The 20,314-nt window shown below is 49.4% G+C and overlaps 1 protein-coding gene across 1 annotated transcript in view; it reads left to right on the plus strand.

Annotated features, from left to right (window-relative positions):
* The window catches only part of LOC6596077 (palmitoyltransferase app), a 62,515-nt gene that overhangs the window by 22,438 nt on the left and 19,763 nt on the right, over nucleotides 1-20,314 (plus strand). The window contains exon 2 of the mRNA XM_002021072.2: nucleotides 6,966-6,995. The gene's annotated coding sequence lies outside the window, so the exon portion shown is untranslated. The remainder of the gene's footprint in view (nucleotides 1-6,965; nucleotides 6,996-20,314) is intronic.

Consider the following 20,314-nt stretch of genomic DNA (forward strand, 5'->3'; position numbering starts at 1 on the left):
GATTGGGGATCATGGATCGTGAAACGGGTCTGCACACTAGATCTAATGAATACTCTCCCGAAAGACTGCATTTGTGGGGGAACCTTCTGATATTATGATTCAATGCAGATGCAATCCTTACAGAGATCTTTAGGCAGTAGATTTCGACAGTGATATGAAAATATTTAAATGATATTTTTTTTAATATTTAAATTAAAAAGATTTTAATATTTAATTTAAGTATATTTGTATATTTAAATGAACTATATTTTTTTATTAAACGAAATATATTTTTTTGTTTAACTGAAATATATTTTCATATTTAAATAAAATATATATTTTATAGTTAAATAAATTCTTATATTTTAACTAAGTAAAATTAACATTTTTAATAAGCTATAAATGTTATATATATATATTTTTATTATAATATTTTTTACAGTGTTTCTTTTTCTGATTAAATATGGGCCGTACTAAAAAAACTTTTTAATACATTTATTTATGGTTAAATAAAAGTGAATTCCATTTAATTTATTTATATTTGTATATAAAAACGGAATATTTAATACATTTATGTACGAGTGTGTATGTAATTAGGATTGCCTCTTTTTTTAAATCCATTGCTTAATTTAGTATGAATTATTTATTAATTGCAGTGCAAGCCGAACGATAGTTTTTGTATGGGAATCTTTTGAATAAATCTGCGCTAATTTGTCTTCACTTCTCATTAACCCATTCCTGATCCTTCTATGGCATTATAGAATAATTTCAAAACAGATAAGGGATATTATACCATATTTATAACGAGAAATTCGAGTAGTACTCCTATGTCTGTAGAGATTTTACCCAATGGTACGCCTCGAAATTCAGAAACAAAGAAAAAGTCTCAATATTAACAATCAGATCGGAATCGGATCCATGCTTAAGCGATTACTAGAGTGTTTAACGAATCTAACGATTGCCTGAAGGCAGATCAGCGATTGAGAGCTCTCTTTCAGGCCTCCTCCTCAAAGAGCGAATCAGGAAGAGGCAAAGCAAACACCAAGATCAATTTAGTGATAAGGCGACGTCGTGCGCTGTGGTGAGGACCATCCATACGCGCTCTCTCTCGGCTCTCAGAGACGTTTGCAGGCATGCTGACAGACGGATGGTCCTCGAAAGAGAGCAGATGTGGTGACGACTGCCGCAGCCTGACAGCAGTCACGAGTGGAAAGAACTTAGGAACTACGAGGAGCGATTTTCGTTGTAGATTTTTGATATAATTTTCATCAGAGAGCCAGAAATGTGCCAGAAATATGCTCAATTGATGCCACAAGAACGTCTCTGGCTGCACAACTGAAGCACTTGAAATGTATGTATTTTGTAGTAGTTGTTAAATTGTTGCCACTGCCACTGCCACAAGCCGAAAGACAAATGCCACTAAATAGAAAGGTCATTAAGCGGAAGTTGAAGTGAACTGAAATCTATTATTAATTCCATTCAATTTCTTGAGCTCAAATCTCCCATCAATGCCCGGAGGAGGTCTCAACAGAGCCTACCTCCCTTCCCCCCTCCCTTTCCGCCCTGTCTGTAAAGCCTCAAACCACAAATAAGGACACATTGTCGAGCATCGGAGTCTGTGTGTCTCTAAGCGTGCCTGCGTGCGTGTGTGGGAGACTCCTTGCCACAGACATTTCCGCAATGTACACGACTATTTTGACTTGAGGCATTTACAAAATGATGGATAATGGCATTGAGTTGCGGAGAACCGATTCCCTCGGTGTCAGAGCAGAGCCTTAAATAGTTGCATCAATTAATTTGCCAGTCACTGCAGGGGAGACGGCTCTGCCTCTCTCTCTCTCTCTCTCTCTCTGTCTCTGTCGTGTGTGCATTATAAATGATTTGTGTGCGTGGCCTTTGCGTGTTCATTTGAGGGGCCAAAATGGCGGCTGGGGGACGTTTATGGGTCAACTGTTGTGACCTCATTCCCCATACCGCCTCCACTTGAAACTTCGATTGCAGGCAGGGCTTTGCTAATTTTCATTGCCCCGCCGTGCAGTTGCTGTTGCAGTTGCAGTTGCAGCTGCAGTTGCAGCTGCAGTGAGTGGCATGCCTCCTCTTAAATATTCATGGGCCAAAGTTTAAGTCGAATCAGGCACACACACACAGAGCGGAGGGGAGCGGGGGGGTGGGAGGAGACAGGCAGCGCTTTTATCAATTATCAATTAACCTAAATTTCAGCCTTTACGATTTTGGCACGACCAAATGACAGTCTCTCTCTCTCTCGCTCTCGCTCTCTGCCACGTGCCACATGCCCCTGCCCCCTGTCACCTGCCACCTGCCACCTGCCAGGTGAAGTGCATACGGAGCAAGATGAGAGCATTTTTCAAATGAAACCCGACAGACAGCCTTGCCTCTCCTACTCGCGGGATTGTCTCCGCATCGCAGGCGTCTGATTGTATGATTAGTCCTCGTCCTCGTCGTCCTCGTCGTCGCCGTATAAGAGCATTTTGCAAATTGGAAACGTGGTTAGCCGAAATAATGGGATAGTGCCATAGAGAGAGGGAAGAGCCGGATAGCCGGATGGCCGGATGGCCGGATGGCCGGACAGAGACTGTTCTGGTAGTAGTTGTGGGGAAAAAGGACTCTCGTCGGGAACTGCTTGTCGACGACCCTTGACAATAATCACTTTCATTACTGTAAAATGTCAACAGTGTCAACAGCAGGGTGACAATCCTTGAGGACCCTTGCCGCTACACTCCCCCCCCCTGCCCTGCCCCCACTTGAGCCTGCCCCAGCCGAAATTTGATGATGCTGCAACACACACACACACACACACACACTGTGCAGCAGCCAAATCTTGAACAAACAAGCAGGGATGAGAGCTGAACGCTTTCAAGGCGAAACATTCGACAGGAGGAGCAGCAGCAGGAGCAGCAGGAGCTCCTCGACTCGACTCGACTCGTCGCGACTCGACTCGATTCCCAGTTGTGCGGGCGGGCGCACCCCCGGGGCGGCATTTTGCAGCTACTTGCAGCTAGGATAGCAGGCGTATCCTTTGGCTATGGCCAAAAGTAGCGACATCTAGAAGACGTGCATTTGCTCAAGTGGAAATGAATTGAACTCGGGCAGCAGAGACAGCGACAGCGGCAGAGACAGCGACTGAATGGCAGAATGCAATCTCATTCTCTTGTCAACTTAACCTCGCCTCGACTGAAGGAGCCGCCTCGAGGATGCCATCGACTGCTGCTGCTGTGCCATTTGTTGTCTCTACCATTCCCATTCCCGTGCTGTGTCGCCTGCCATTGTCCTCCAAGGAGGTGGAGGTGGAGGTGGAGGTGGCGGTGCTACTGGTGACATCCACAGTCATTTCGAGACGACGTTGCACAGTGGGTGCGCCATTAAACTGATGGCAAATCGAGTAAATTCTTGCCCCATTGTTCGCATGAGTCTCTGCCTCGCAAACAAGTTCATAAAACTGTTTTTATTCTACTCAGAGTCGCCATCGAAGGGAATTGTGGCCGCCAGGATGCCATATGTAGGACCACTGTTCGGGGCTATCCTTCTGCCGCTGCTCCTCCTCCTCCTCCTCCTCCCCCCCTGGCTGCTGCTCGATTTTTATTTTAAACAATGGCTTGAGCATTTTTGATTGTCAAATGTTTGCAGAGATAACATTTACCATGGCGGATTTTCACTGAAGTGCTAGATGGCGTCCTGTTGGCTCCTTGGGTGCCGTAAGCGCGACTGAGCTGGCTGCCACCCTGCAACATGGTGGGGTGTGGGGTGGTGGGTGGTTTGGCTGTTGCCTGGCTGGAGCATCAATTCGTAATGATCTTATAAGTGCTTGTATTGTGCTACCGTCTCGTCTGAGTCCCTCCTCCTGCTTCCTGTGTGTGCGGTTTATAAACAAATGTCTCCGCGAAAGTTTCCGCCAGTCAATTAAATGGCAATTAGAGGAGCGGGACAGAACGGAATGGAATGGAACGGAATGGAACGGGGACGCCATTGTGTTGGCAAACTCCAAAACCAAGGCGGGAGAGCGCTCTATGCTCTTCAATTAAATTCCAATTTGCTCGCGGAAGTGCTTAATTACTGGTTTATTAGCCAAGAGACAGAGAGAGCGCTTTCCCTGTCACAGAGAGATGCCTGACATCCCGATATCCCGACATCTCGATATCCTGATATCCTGATATCCTGATATCCGATTCTGTAAGCTGACAAACAATTTCCCGACCAGCCCCGAGAGTTGATCGATAGTTGGCTATTAATTGAATAGCACTCTGTGGCCGGACGATGCTTAACTTTCTATGCCACATCAGAGTGTGGCATCGCATAGCATGGAGATGACACATTGTCGGGTGGGGCAGGGGCAGGGGCAGGGCAGGGCACTGGATGTTGCCTACTTCTCGGATCTCTATGTTCCCCATTTTCGTTACGTATTGCATGGGCTTTTATGGGGATGTCCTGCCCAGTCCTGTTCGTAATTTTGCTGTGCATTTTACGCTAATTGAAATCGCAATCGAATTACATGGCTACTGCGCTCCGCCCCTGCCCCTGCCCCTTCCCCCTCCACCGTTCCCTTTGACCGGAACGAGGCATGGACAGAGTTTACGAGGCATAAAAGCCAATGAAAATATAATCACATTTATGCAGTTTTTATGTGCCAGCAATGTAAATATTTTCGCTGTAAACATGTGCGGAGAGTGAGTGAGTGAGTGAGTGAGTGAATGAGTGAGTGAATGAATGAATGGCGACGGCTGAATGGCTGGCACACTGTGGAGCTGGTGGGGCTGGTGGGGCTGGTGGGGCTGTGGGGCTGGTGGGGCTGTGGGGTGGCGGCTTATGACTGCTGCCCGTCACCGACAGGCCGTCGGGCATGGATGAGTAACCATGACGTTGCACAAATAAAAGATACAGACAAACAAATACAGCATTCAGGACATACAGGACACACAGGACATACAGCACACAGTACGGGGACACATGGCATAATGTCTGGGCAGCGTGCGGCCAGAGTTCGGTCTGCTGTTGTCCTTTCCTGCTGCAGAGCCGAGTCCTTCTCTCCCTCTCTTTGGCTGTGCTCGAAATTCGATTCCATTTCGGGTTCATTGAATTTGCTGTGATTTCTTGTTTTTGCATTAATAGAGCCTGGCGGGAAAACGGATCCAAGTGAGAATTCAATAGCTCGAAATATCACCATAAGACCATAAGATACCCCCTACTGGAACGCAAACTATTTAAGGAATTTAAGGAGAATACCAGAGAGTATTTTAATATAACGATTCTGTTGAAAATATTAATATCTGATTGAGATTTTCGATGAATTTATTTGTTTTCTTCTAATATTGGATTGTATTTTGTATTTTTGATTATGAAATAATATCACTGATATAAATTATGTTGTTTGCTGTTACTGTTGGAAAAACTTATTCAACAGTCACAGATAAATTGTGATAATTTAAAAAAATAGCACAAAAATTAAAAAAAATGAGTCATCAAGGTCGAAGAATTTGGTTCAATTATCTGAACAGGTTTTCTAGGGTAAAGATCCTCTTAAATCATCCTGTTACGTCAGTTTTCGATGGATTGCTTACAATTGTGGGTATAAGGGTATCCAAATTGAACAAAAATCTAGTCTAGTCAGATTTTGACAATAAATAATATATATCTTCAAAGATAATGGTGTTAATTCTCAGGAACATTGCCATGTCAGAGGCACAAGGACAGGGAGCTCGTCTTCTTGCATTTTTTTTGGGCGTTTGTGTATTTCTTGTTGTGCCAGCCTCTCTTAGCTCTCAGCATCATCCAATGCCCACCTTCCTCAGTTCCCTTTCGATCTTCCTCTCTTTATCTCTCAATGACAACAACATCAGCGCGCCACACTGCGCTGAGACGAGGCGTTCTCGCTCTCAAGCTCCGCTCTTAAGCCTCGCTCCCAATCTTCGCGCCCAAGCCTCGGTCCCATGCCTCGCTCTTAGAAGCAGAAAATGCGAATTGAAGGAATAATAGACAACTCTACTGCATAGTTTCACTCCCTCTTTATTGTTCTTCCTTCTCATTGCCATACCTTTCTCTTCCACCGACACACGAAGGCTACGGCACCTTTCGTGCCAGGCGAGTGAGACCCTCCGCTAGATCTCTGCCAGTTTTTTTTTCTTTCGGTGCAATGCTAAATGCGCAGATCGCAAACGAAGATAACGCAGTCCATGCGACGCTTGCGGTGTGCGGAGTGAGTGAGAGAGAAGCAAAGCTAAATTCGGGCGTGTGTGGGTGTGTGCAGAAATAGAATGAAGCGATAAGAAACGAGTGAACGGAGCTGCTGGCAGAGTCGATCTGTCTGCTACCTGCTGCCCTGCCGTGCCCATGTACCCATATACTCGTACGAGTGCGGGGTATGATGCGAAAATTGAAGCGTGAAATTTATGAAATCCAAATAAACGTACATATGTATGTATGTATATATTTATATATGGATATGTGTATGCGTATTGTGCATGTGTGGGAGTGCCAGTGTGTGGTGATGTGTCCGTTTACAGGATGCGCATAAATGTATTTTTGATTTAATTGCATTTTCTGCTTGAATTACCATCGACACTCATTCGCCGACGCGACGTCCTTCGATTGCCGTCACCCTAGCGATTACGTAATTTAATAGTTTTTTTTTCTGTTTGTCCATGGGAAAATAATTGGTTTTTAGGATACTACGAATAGTATTGCTCCGCAGCTGTTGCATTATTAATGTCGGTGAAGAGCGCACCGTTTCCGGGCATGTCCTGGGCCACGGAATTAATAGCATAACATTTGGGCGGAAACGCGCACGGAATTCTTTGTGAAAATACACACACACATACATTTCCATGATAAATGATATGCAATACATACATATGTAGTAGTAGTAGTAGAATCCTCGCATGTTGACGTCACGTTCCGATCATTAATTATTTGGAAACTCATTTTATCTCTCTCTCTCACTCTCTCTCTCTCTATCTTTTTGTCTCTATTTTCAGTTCAGCGAGCAGACCGCGAGCGGACACAAGGTAAACCATATCCCCATTTGTATTTATGGCGGCTGTCAGACGTGTCGAATGGCGACAAGCCCCAAGCTCCGAGCCCCAACCGTAGCCGAGACACACGAGACATCTAATCTGTCCCCCCCCCCCAGGGCAGGACCGATTAGTCGAAAGGGAGCTGCGGGAGACCTGACTTGTGTCGCCTGACCCCTGACCTCAGCCAACTGTAAGCCACTGGCAAAGTATAACTTTAGCCCGAAAACTGACAACCGCAACGACCAAAAGTGTCGTAAATCCATAAATCCATAACCAAGCGTCAACATCCACAGCAAACAGCAAACATTCTGTTGGACGACCCTCGACATGTGACATGGGGGGAGGGGCAGTGGAGGGGGAGTGGCTTTTGGAGTGTCGGGAGGCTTTGGCGGCCAATGAACTAAATAACCCCCCACCCCCCTCCCCCGGATCCTGGGCTCCTCTCGTGTCAACCGCAGTCGCAGAAGCGGAGCATATTGACGATGACACTCGAATCTCGTCCCGCGTCTGATAAAATGAAGTATTTTCCCTCCGCAGTTGCCAAGCGTGTGTGGGGGGTGGGGGGTGTGGGGGGAAAAACAAAACACTTTTCTGTAAAACAAAAACAACGGGCGAAAGGGACTTACAACGACAACAATATTGTTTGTGTCGGGCGAAGTTTATCGACAAGTTTTCCTCCTCGTCGTCGTCGTCGCTGAAAACAAAAACAAAAACAAAAAAAAAGGGAGGAAAAACTCCTCTGAAAACTCAGCATAGGAAAAACAATGGGAGCATAAATTAAAGCCCATCCTCGGGGCCCATCCGTGGGCCCATAAAAAATCATAAAAATATATATTAAATTTATACGTACTTACACATAAGATCGCCATGAATTCATAAATTTCTCGTCGAGCAGCCGCCACGGCCATCGCATCCGTAGAGCCACAGACGGAGTCGAAGGCAGACCCGGAGCCGTGGCCACAACCACAGCATAACAACGGCATTGACAGTTAAATGAATGACTCTGGAAGGGAGGCGACTCCTGCTAGAGTCCTGCTAGAGTCCTCCTAGAGTCCTGTGGCTGGTGGCTGGTGGCTCTGCCCCTCGTTTGGTTTTCCTACGTTTTGTTTACTTGCGTTTAATTTATGCAAATCTGTTAAAGTTTTGCCGTCATCGGAAAAGTTGCCGCTGTCAGTGAAACGTTGCATAGTTTTATGCTGCCCCTCAAGGGCGGGGGGCAGGCAGGCAGGCGGGCTGATAGTTTCTACAGGGTATGCGGATAGCTGCCATCCGAATCTTGTTTGGACTTGTGGCCGTGTCGCCCTGTCGCTAATATAATAAATGAAATGGGATTCCCGGACCCGCAATCTATGCATATATAAGTGCGTACAATAGTTTTACCGTTGTTATAGTCCCTGACATCGGGTCCGGCCCTGCCTCCGCCTCCGCCTCCGCCTGTGCTGCTCTCCGGTTCTTGGGGCAGTTTTGTGTAATGTTTTTATGCTGTTTTTGAGCTTTGTCGGAGTTCTGTTGAATGGCTTCATATTTATGCAAAGTTATGCGGCTTAACGGCATAAGTCGCTGGAAGCTGGAAGCTGGAAGCTGGATCGTCCTTCTCGTCCTGGATGGAGGACGGACAGATCCAGGCGGAACAGGATATCGTTGAGGCTGTAATCAATGCATGGGCCAAGGGTTGAAGTTGAAGTTGGGTCTGCATACTCTCAAATGAAGCTCTGACACGCCCCCATGTGGGCGGCAGGCAGGATGACAAACGGTTCTCCGCCCGCCGCCCCCCGAAATGTGGGCCTGCACCACACTGCGTATACGCAACAAAGGAGCTGCCACACAGCCCGCAGCCAGTCCAAAAGGGAGAGCGAGAGAGCGAGCGAGAGGGAGGACCATCTGCCACTTTGGCTAATTCCAAATTATATTAAAAACTTTGGGCAGGACTCTGAAGCCTTTTCTTCTCCTTTGCCGCTTGCATTTTCATTATGCGGCGGCCCACAAAGAGGCAGAGGCAGCGCGGTCCTGGCCAAAAGGATGAATATGAAAGACTGCTTACAAGCACTGCCATGAATGGTTGGATGCCCTCCAACTATTGTCCGCGGGCTGCCTGCCGCTTGTTGCTCCACAGCCACTGCCCCACCACGCCCCGCCCTGCCGTGCCCCATTTATGAGGGCGTGCCCCGTGCTGTAATCCTCGGCCTAGCTTGCAACGAACTTCATTTTGTCGAAGGGCGGAGGGAGGCGGGCAGGCAGGACTCGCATTGATTTTCACTCCACCTCCGCCGCCGCCTCCAGGCAGGACCCTCTTGAGTGACCTCTTAAATTCGTTTAATTTTAGTTAGGTCGAGGCTTAGGCCCGACAGGTCTGCCGCTGCCGCTGCCGCTGCTCCGGAATTAATGGCCTGAATGGGGGGCCTGAAGTGCGCTCTAAATTTGGTCTCCTTTTTCCATCCGTTGTCCTGTCCATCGCATATTTTCCTTAATGAGTTTTGTGCCCTGCCGCTCTCGTATCAAGTGCTCTCCAGATGTAATTATGCGATTCCTGCCCTTGCCACGCGCCCCTGCGCCGTGCCCCTCGAATGTCATCCATCTTTTTATGGACATTTATTTAATAAACTCCTCGCAAGGTCGTTCTCGGGCGCCATAAAAAATGCAATTAAATACTTTCGGCTATTAAAGTGCTGCGAAAATATTCACCATTCACCATTCACCGCCCCCGAAATGAGGCGCATGCAACATGCAGCGACCCCTGCATATGGGGCGGTGGGGAGGCGCTGGGGTGGTGCGGCAGTGGGGCGCTGGTGTGACCTAATAAAACGAAAGAGAAAGCGAAAAGCCTGAAACGCTGATAGCCAGCGGAAGGGAAATTGGAGTGGCAATGGGAGACGATGGGTTTGACCCTGCCACTGGCGGGGGGGTGGGGGGAGGGGCAGCGGAAAGGAAAGGCAAGCGGAAACGTTGGGGCATCGCACACTTATGAGATATTAAGTTGAAAACTTTTGCCTGCCTGTCTGCCACTCGTTCCATTCTGCCACTGCCACTGCCCCTGCCACCGCCACTGCCCCACTGCTGCAAGCTCAAGTTAAATTGAGCAAAATAATGCGGTCAATTTATAACGAGAGAGATAGAGAGGGCTACACACGAGGCATGCAACACCCCCCCCAGCACAATCCGCAATCCACAGCCGACACAACCGACAGCCGACAGCCCACAGCCCACAGCCCACAGCCGACCGTGTTGGGGGCAGCTTAAACAAAAGGAAGTGCCCTGGCTGCCACTTTGTCAGTTTTACTTGTTGTTTGGCCAAGAGGAAGAAGGGGCACCCACCGAGCGAGAGCGAGAGCGAGGAGCCGACTCTCGGTTCCGACTGGCTTGCTGGCGGATGCACGGACATTGTCCTGCCTGCCTGGCTGCCTGCTCCTGCCTGCCTGCTGGTGTCATTTGGCTGTCGCTTTGGTGGCACGCAAGTTTGCAAAATTATGGCATCGAGGCAGCCCGTCGGTCCAGCCCGTCCAGCCTGTCCGCCCTCCAATCTTCCAATTTATAAGGTTAAAGCCTCCCCTCCCCCCCTCCTATCGCCGAAATATTCGTGGGGACTGCCACGTGGGGCTACGTGACTGCTGTGCAGGCGACTGCTGCTATTGAAAACGAAAGTGCAAGTGACTTTCTCTGCTTTCTCTGCGGCAAATGACCCAATTTATGAACCGCATTCCGGTCAACGAGCCAAAGGCACACGGACTCGTGCGCCAGGACACTGGCTTATGGCTTATGTGCGGCGGAAGTCCCTCCGCCCTCCCCTCCGGACACCGACACGGACACGGACACGTATCCGTATCCGTACACGAACTCGGATTAATTTCGCTTAGTGACATTCGGTTTTCACTTTTTAATGAGTTGCCCCGAGGATTGCTGCTGCCCCTCTGCTCCCGGGAGCTTCCGGGAAATTGGTGGCAAATTAGAGGGAAATTCGATTGGCAATTTGAGCCCCCCCCCACCCCACCCCCCGAGAAAGTGGGTCATGGAAGGGTCTGCCGAACGCCGTCAAAGGAGTCAAAGGAGCCAAACGAGCTCGTTCGGGAGCAGACAAATGCAAATGGGGGAAACTTTAATTAACAGATTCAAGTCCTGCCGAATTTGGTCCTTAGCCACTGGCCAAAGGACTGCACGCTCTGTGTGACCCAATTGTAGAAGCGTCCCAGTGCCTCCGGCCGATCAGCGCCCAGGGCCCCAGAGCCGTCCGGATGGCCAAACAGTCGGTAGTTCTCCTTGCCCGGGCTCTTGATGAGGGCACGGTAGGCGGTGCTCAGCAGAATGAACTGCGCCTCGTCGCCCGTGCCGCGGACGTCCGGATGCAGGACCTTGGAGAGCTCGCGGTAGGCCTTCCTGATCTCCGCCTGCGAGCAGGACGACGGCACCTGCAGGATCTTGTAGGGATTGAACGCATTGCCGGAGCGTGTGCGGCCGATCAGGCCCACGCCCACGATGGTCACCATGGTCCAGGCCACGACAACGAAGAGCACCAGGGCACACGATCCGAGGACATTCCAGGCCGCGCTCCTGGCCGCCAGGGCCTTCCTGGCGGGCCTTCCTGTGGCATTGCGCGACCAACAGCCGAGCGTCGTGAACGTCAGTACGAAGACCATGGCCAACAGGACCAGCAGCAGGGACGAACCGAAGTTCTCCTCGGAAGCGAACTCTTTCCCAGACATGGGTCTTCCTGGAGGACAAACACGGGTATTCCGAGATCGACTATCCACACATTTCACTTACGTTTCGGCTTTAGAGAGGGCACGGGGAATATATGTGTGTGTTTAACACGGCGAAAATACAAAATACATTTACTACGAGATTTTCCGCCCTGTATCTGATTGAGGCTGACACTTATACTGATGCCGATGGGGTTGTTTCGTTGGGACTGGCGTTTGGAATGCATTCTCAACGCCTACTTCCTTTTTTGCCTTGAAATTTGGGAGAAATTTCCATACAATAGGCAGGAATCGGAGCAGACATTCTCCAAAGCGACCTCCCCGGCACATCCCCTCCCATAAGAGCTACATCCTAGAGGCCCTGAAACTATCTTAAGTCCAGGATCTACACTCAAAGTAAAGCCAAAGCTTAATTGGTCAGGGGTTGTATGGAATATATGGCTGTGCTGCATGCCCTAGGATACACGGGGGATCCCGGTACACTCTACCCTCCCCGTGAGGGCGCCTGGCACTAGGCAAGAGGCGGCTAATGGTAGTCGGGCGGTTAGATTTGTATCTATGAAAGGCTACGGTCTTCGAATCATTGAATTTTCACGAAACATCGATATCTTTTTCGGCTTTGAAGCTCTCTTTCGTTGGGGGCGTATGGAAGGGAATGTGTCCTTTCGCTTATGGGAAATTCGTTCAATTTGTGCAGCGATTAAGGGTCGATGGACGTGTCAGAGGGGTGGAGAAAGTGTTATTCCACAAGAGCATGTAAATAGGCATCCTTTGGGCCTACAAATAGCAGAGTTTCAGACGCCTTACGCGTCCTCGTATAAGTTTTGCACTCCTCTTGGGGGGGTTACACCTCCTTCCTGCCCCTCCCCTATAGAAGGAGGCGAGATGTCGATGTAGATTGTTCTCTGAGGGGGGAGACGCTGGGGGCCAAAGCAAAGCAAATCACTCGAAAGAGAAGGCAAGGACGGGGGCGAGGAGGGGGGCGTGGGGGGGCGGGGGCGGCGTAACTCTGCTGGGAACACGTTGTGCAGCTCTCAAATTAATTACGCATGAAATTGCAATTAATTGGTTTAAGAAGTTGGCCAGAAGTTTATCTTTAAGTTTTTCCCTGGCTGGCGCCCCCGAAGCAAAGAGTTAAGTGCTTCGGATAAACAAAAAGCCCCTGCACCGAAAGTTGGGGCAGGCAAAAAACAAGAGGTGGAAGGGGGGTGGAGCGTAAGCAGATAACCAGGAAAAGCTGCCTGGGCACAGAGGAGGTCGAGGCAGAGAGGCGGAGATCCCTATGAAAGTAAAAACATCAACAAGGATGAAAAACAAAGAGCAAGCGAGAAGGCCAGAGGTCGTCGATGGGTGGCGGGGCGGTGGCGGGGGAGTAGTTGAGGGACAGACAAAACAATGGTGCAGGCAACGCGGCAATAAAAATGGCGCACAAGTTCAGTGGATGCTACCGGGGTCTTCGAGAGGATTCATGGCTGCTGGCTGCTGGCTGCTGCCTCACGTGAGTCCGAGTGGAGGGCCGCCTGAAATGTTTATTTGGGTCTGTCCGTATGTGTGTGCTGGTGTGTGTGCTGGTGTTTGTGTGCGTTGTAGGCCATGCTGCACGGCCCAAACAACAGCAGGAAAAACAACAGCTGCTGATGCTGCTGCTGATGCTGCAGCTAGAACGACTCTGTCACAGTAACCTAGATATCTCCAACAAAATTTCCACCCAAAATGTGCCACTTTCGCTTTGACCCAGAGCCAGTGCCAGTGCCAGTGCCGTTGCTGGAGCTGGAGCTGTAGCTGTAGCTGGAGCCGCAGCCGGAGTCGGAGTGGGACAGCGGCGAGGCTGCTGCAGCGCAACGCCCTGCGCTGTTTGAGGGTCAATGTGGCTGTGGCTGTGGCAGTGGCAGTGGCAGTGCCAGGAGGAGGAGTGACCACCGTATGTGTGTGTATAAGCCATATAAGAAATCATGCTTGAAATATTGCACTCGTATGTTGCGGTTAAAGTGCAGGCAGCCGTAGAGCCTTCGAGCCCTACGGACGGCAGAGGCCGTGCAACCAAATTGCAACCATGCGTCACACACACACAGCGACAATAATGTCTGCATGTGTGCATGTGTGTGTGTGTGTGTCAATGTGTAAAACATGCAACGCTGTCTTGTCTGGAACTTGCCTCTGTTTGTGCCCCTCCCCTGGGAGCAGGGCCTGCCGCCTGCTGACAAATGGTTTGATTTTAAGCTCAAGTCAACACACACGAACGGAGGGACGGAGGGAGGGACAGAAGGACGGAGGGACGGAGGGACGGAGGGACGGACGGAGTGCTTTAAACATTCGGCCCCACCTTGGGGAAATTTTTCAAATGACAGCAATTTATTTAGACGTCCTGTGTGCCTGTGTGTGCCTGTGTGTGTCCGTGTGTGCCTGTGTGTGTCCGTGTGTGTGTCCGTGTGTGTGTGTTTATGGCAGTGGTTTGTGGCCAGAAAGGATTGGGCCAACGACCAATGCCAAACATTTAACTTTGGCCCAATTTGCGCACAATTTTCCAACGAAATTTCGATGTCAAAGGCGCGTGTTTATGCATAAACAGCCGCCGTCCTGAAGAGCGAGCCGGCAACGTGCCCTTTGAACCCGCCACCGATTTGGGGGGCGCCCGAATCCGAATTAATTATGCAAAATGTGACCTAATCCAACAAAGAGACTGCTTAGAGAGGGGTCTTTCCCCCCCGCGCCCCCCTAGTATTTAGGGCCTGACCTAACCTTTTCTGATGATGGCCTTATAAACGTGCTAAAAATAAACAAACCCCCAGCCTGCCCTGCCCTGCCCTTCTCTCTGGGTCGCCGTTTGCGTGTTTTTCAACATTTCGCCAAAGCCTCGACTCGCGGACTCCTTGACGTGTAAATATTTCATGTCCTTTGGGGTGGGGGGTGGAGGGGGGTGGGGATTGGGATGGCTTATCGCCCAGCGCTTGATGGGGCTTTTGGCAATTACCGAAGCTTCGACTTTTGGCCCTAAAATGTATTAATCTAATGATTTGATGACATCTACAGGGGGCGTGGGGGCGAGGAGGGAGCGGGGGGGAGGGGAAATTCTTCTAGTTTACAAAGAGTTTACAATTACGGGCTTGTTCTTTTTGGGTTTTCGCACCAAGCTAAAGGGTACTTTAATGTATAATTTAAGTACTTAAGGGAGTACCCCTACTGTTGATGTTACTGTCTCTGTTACGGTCTCTGTTAGTGCCTCTGTTACGGGGTCTGTTAATGTCTCTCTTGCTTTTGCTGTCTCTGTTACGGTGTGTTTTACTGCCTCTCTCTCTGTCTCTGTCACTGTCTCTGCTACGGCCTCTGTTACTGTTATTGTCTCTTTCACTGTCTCTGCTACGGCCTTTTTTACTGTTACTGTCTCTGCGACGGCTCTGTTACTGTCTCTGTTACTGCTACTGCCACTGTCTCTGTTACTGCCTCTGTTAATGGAGGTTAGAAATCAGTTTTGGGTGAAGATTTAAGCCATTTTGTGGATAGATCTTAAGCAGGAGTCGCCTTCCATATTTAAAACTAATTATTCCATATCAAAAATCAAATCTATGAACCCAAAATTGAAGCAAAGAAGTGACTGCAAAATTGTGGTATCCCCTTGGCTCTTGGCCTCTTGGCCTGTTCCTTTACCTTTTTGGCACATTTTTTCTTTGCTTTTAAAAGTTCTTGCCTCCTTTTGCTGGCCCGACTCCAAGCACGTCTTCAAATGGTATTCAAATTATGGCCATTATTAATTGAAAATCAATAAAATTATTAAACAATTTTCAGATTGAATAAAATTTTGTATTTGAGACGCCAAAAGTTGTCTCGAGTTTGACATCAATTTCCAGAGGGTAAGCACACTTTTATGGCTCAGTGTCAGCTCTTGGAGTGCATCTTTGGTGAAGGGTCACAGCCGGTCGGGTATCGGCGTCTGTGAGTGTCTCTGGGGTGTGGAAGCCCTGCCAACTCGCTGGATCAATCCTCAATCGTCGCGACGCCACCGCAAACTGGCCAAGAAAAAAGCAGGGGGCAAAGTCGGGGTCACCAATGGCAGTGACACTCGGACTCCGGGCTGCTCCTCAAACCGCATTGTGTGAACAAACGGAATCCCCATGTATCTGTATCTGTATCTGTATCTGGTCTGTGTCTGCCAGTGGCCGGTGGCCACTCTTTGCACTGCGCCCACATCATTCGCTTTGCCTGCGACTGTGACTGGCGTGGGGTCCTCGTCATTCCTGGGCACACAAATGAGTCAACAGATTGTGGCCACCGACATTTGCCGTGGGTTCTCCTCGTGGTGGCAGGGTGGTGGGTGGAGCCGCGACTCCTGATTGGCTTGCAGCGGGACGAGGGACGAGACCCGGCGACGCCTTGGAGTATGCAACACAACGCGTTTGGCAGGACTCCAAGCGGGAGGGCGGCGCGGACAGTCGAGGCTGGTGCAGTCGAGCGGAATTTATTGTGTTTGTTGTGCGAAATTAAATAAAAATTGAATTATGTTTATATCCGGGACTGTAGTCCTCGCTGTTATTGTTGGTCCCACAATAACAACGCGCTTTGTGTGCCCAGACGGAGGGTGGGGCGGAGAGGGGCCTCCGCGCGAGAGTGTGCCATGATCTCTGTCTCGGACCGGCCCTGCCCCCCATTCTGTTTTTCATTTTGCATAATAAATTGCATTTTCCATGCCAGTGGGTCGCTCCGTCGAGGGGTTGGGGTAGGGGTAGGGGTAGGGGGAGGCGGAGGGGTGTCTCCTCTTTGCTCTGTTTGTTTGTCTGAGTGTCGCCCACTCTGGCGGTGGAGTCTTCTGTCTGTTTGCCGTGTGCCCTGCTCTTTTTTGCACCCTCGGCGCGGTCTGCGGTCTTGCATTAATCTCATTTCATTGCTAACCTTTTCTGGTGGCGCCAGTGCCAGGAGGGGGGTGGTGGGCGGTGGTGGGGGGGGCTGCCAGGGAACAGATGTTTCCGCTTGCACGCGCTAAATCAATTTGCTGTTTAAGCTCTGCCTGCCACCGGCTGTCGTGGCGCACCTTTTTGGCTTTTCGCATCAGCGTCAGTCGAAGGGAAAATGGCTTCCTATTCCTAGTCCTTGATCCTCCCTGTCCCCCCCTGTCCCCCACTGGCCCACTCGCACATTTTCCCCGTCGTTTTTTACGTGCATGCTGCCGTTAAGTGATTTTCATGAGTTTAACGAAGTGGTTTTTCCCCTTGCCCCACCCGCCCTCCGCCCCTCACCCCCCAAAAGCAGATCCCGCACAAAGCAATGGAAACCCACAAATACCAACAAACAGCAAACAACAGCAACAACAACGAGAAGAAGAAGGAAAAATAAGAGTACGAGTTTTTCTTTTCCTTTGACTCATCTGTGCACAGAGGAAAAAACCAAAAAAAAAACCGAAAAAAACCCAGAGTCAGTTCTTTTTCCTCATTTTCCCACCCCCCACTGCCCCACTCCACCCTTTCCTTTACCCTTTCTCTGGGGGTATGCCCAGTATCTCGGGGAAATGTACTTACACATCTATCTGCATCTATGCATAAATAAAATGTGGATAAGCAGGTGGAAATCCATCTCCAGCTCCATTTTATTTTTTATATTTCATCCTCTATAAAAGCGAAAAAAGATGCAGTATTCAAAGGAATAAAGGAATTGAGTGCCTGTCAAGTGGGCTGCGATTTGCATCTGCAGGGGAGATACACATACATATGTTTGAAAGGGGAATCGCAGGATTGAATGGTCCTTAGAATGAAATCTCACTCGCCCAGAGAGAGAGAGAGCTCTCTATTCGACCATCCAAGTCTTATATCTGTGTACTGTGGTACTTTCCCTTTGGGGGCTGGGCCTTGAGAGTGTTGGAATACCATAATCTAAAAGAGGGGCCCAAAGCCAAATTTACAAGCAAGAGATACATTTATTTCTATACTGGAGAGAGGTCTGTATCTAGATACATTTACCATCTCCCTCATGGCTCACAGATTGATTATTTTTCCCACAACAAAATACATGCCGTGTGCCTGATCCTCTACGCGAGGGTATGCCACTAGTCGAGCCTCCCAGACGTGCAGCCGGAAACAATAGATTTTTGAGTGTTGCCACTTTGTTGTACAATTTTATTGCGCGAATTTCGCGCAAAAAGCGAGTCGAGCAGCCCCCAACGAATGGAGAAAGAGTTGGCCCTTTTTTTCCAGCTATCCTCCAGTATCCCTGCCACATGCCACACGGGTTGGGGGCAGGGCTGGGCCGGGGAGGGGAGGGGATTCTGCGAACTGTTTGATGCCCCGCACATTTGAGCAATTTCAGCGCTACGTTGTGTTTGTTTATGCCGTGGATATGGATCTCTGTCTCTGTGTGTGTCTGTGTGTGCGGCGCGTGTCAAAATTGGTTAAACGTGAGTGGCTTTCACTTGCCACTCGACAGCTGCCTGGCTGCCTGGCTGCGTGGCCCTCAGCAGAGGAGGAGCACCAGCTTTCATAGGAGGTCATAGGAGGTTGGCCCGCTGTCCGTTTAGGCAAATTAGCTGGCCTTGGCGCTGGGTCATAAATCAACAACCTGACTCCTGACTCCTGACGGGCTCGCTCACGGGCTCAATCAGGCAAATGGCAACACAAATCGGGAGCTCGTTTATTTTAAGCAACGTCTAATTTCCCGCCACTCCTGCCACTCCCGCCGTGAGTTATGGCCTTGGAAATCGGCAAGGAAAAGTCGAAGATCCACGTGCAAAAGTCGGGCAATCATCGTTGCGGGAAAACATAATTACTTGAGATTGGTGTTGAAGTCTGTTGAATGGGTAAATGCTGGTCCCGCCCTCTCTCTCTAAGCATTACTTTGGGGGACTATCCTGGCAGATGCGGCAGATGCCACCCGCAAAATGCAGATGTTTCTGATGTTGAAGCCGGAAAACAAAAGCTGTCAACAACAAGTTGCCGGACAAAAGGCTCCGTTTCTCCGTTCCTCTGTCCGATGCACATGCTCCATCCTCCATGCTCCATTCTTCGGCTTTGTCTGTGTGTGTGTGTGTGTGTGTGTGTGTGGGGTATCCATGAAGCAGCAGCAGGTCCAACAATCCGACAAACTGGCAGCCAGCAAAACGAACAATCGCCCAGGACCTGCATGGGCGAAGGGGAACCCTTGACAAATAGCGCCTGATGTTTGGTCACAGTTGGTGGTGGTGGTGGTGCAGCAGTAGCCCCGTGCCCCCCCCTAAACCCGGGGACAGATGTTTCTGTCATTCTGTCTGTGTCTGTATCTGTATCTGTGTCTCTGTCTGGCTTAGTGTCCCTCTGGCTCTCTGTCTCTCGGGCTCTCTGTCTGTGTGAGAGTGCATCAGCGCTCATAAAACTAAATTTCTAAACAATCTGCGTTTGGCAATCTTATGGGGTTGCTGTCGACGTTGCCGCTGCGCAACTTTATTGAAATGTTTGGCAGTTTTTCGTGTCGTACTCAATTTGTGTCAACCAGAATGGAGGCAGAGCCACTGGCAGAGAGTGAAAGCAGGGGGGGAGCGGCACGGGGCAGGGGCCTGAAGACGAGGGTCACGTCTGTTGCAATTTTGATTTTGGCAATTTTCCGTAGCATACTTTTTTGGGGCACTGCCCAGGGTAGGTCCTAGCCCTCGGTCTCCGCCTCGGTCTCCGGCTCGGGTCTCCTGTGTGTTTTAGGCATGTCACAAAAAAAAAGCTCTCGATTATGGGAGCATAACAATAATGATGCACGGCTCTGGTGGTACGCTATTCATTGATTTTTAGATTGGAATTCAATTGAAGCATAATTCAAATTTGCCACCAAAGTAGCCCTCGGGGGACGCGTCCGCTCTGCCCTCTGCCCTCTGCTGCTCTGTCGAGCGATGCCAAATCGAAGATAAATAAAATCTCCCTCAATAAGCAATAATCCCGGGGAAAATACCATGGATTCGCACCAAAGAGATGGGCGTGCCCGAGATAAAGGAGGATTCGCCTCGCTTCTCCGTCGTTTCGGGCCTGAATAAACATTTGTACATAATATGAATCGGTTTTCTCTTTTCGTGGGGCCTGGGCTCTGGGCTCTGGGCCCTGCCGTTTTCTTATCGTGCAAATGTTTCCCATTTATACATCATAAGCAGTTTTTCTTTCGCTTCGTTGCTGTGGGGGGGCGTTGGGGCGTTTTCTCTGTTGAAAGGAATGCGGGTGGAAAATATGTTTTTCCATGGCTGCTGAGGGTCTGCCTTAAACTGGTTACTGTTGAGATTTATATCTATTATTCGGCCATGAATAAAGTGCTTACACTTTGGATGAATCAATAATCCATCTTCCCCCCAGCGATCCCGGTGATTGCTTCGATAAACTTTGTCACCTCATTTCCATTCGTAGATTTCTTAGATATTTCGTAATATTTCCCCGTGCAACACACGGCGGGAGGGGGGGGCTGTTGCATCTGTGCAAACTTTGCAAATGGCTCGGCAAACGACAATTAATTCCGTCCTGCCACAATGTTGCATGGAAAGGGGGAGGGGGCAAGGAGAACAAATAAAAACTAAATGCTGAATGCTGAATCAGTCAGTCCATCAGCAGGAATAGTTCTGGACAGTTTTCAACACACACAGAAACGGGACCAAACCAAAGTCGAAACAGAAATGGAAATAGAAATGGAAAT

The sequence above is a fragment of the Drosophila persimilis genome, unplaced genomic scaffold (assembly GCF_003286085.1).
Source record: "Drosophila persimilis strain 14011-0111.01,24,50 unplaced genomic scaffold, DperRS2 tig00000431-arrow-pilon, whole genome shotgun sequence".
Classification (NCBI taxonomy): Eukaryota; Metazoa; Arthropoda; class Insecta; order Diptera; family Drosophilidae; genus Drosophila; species Drosophila persimilis.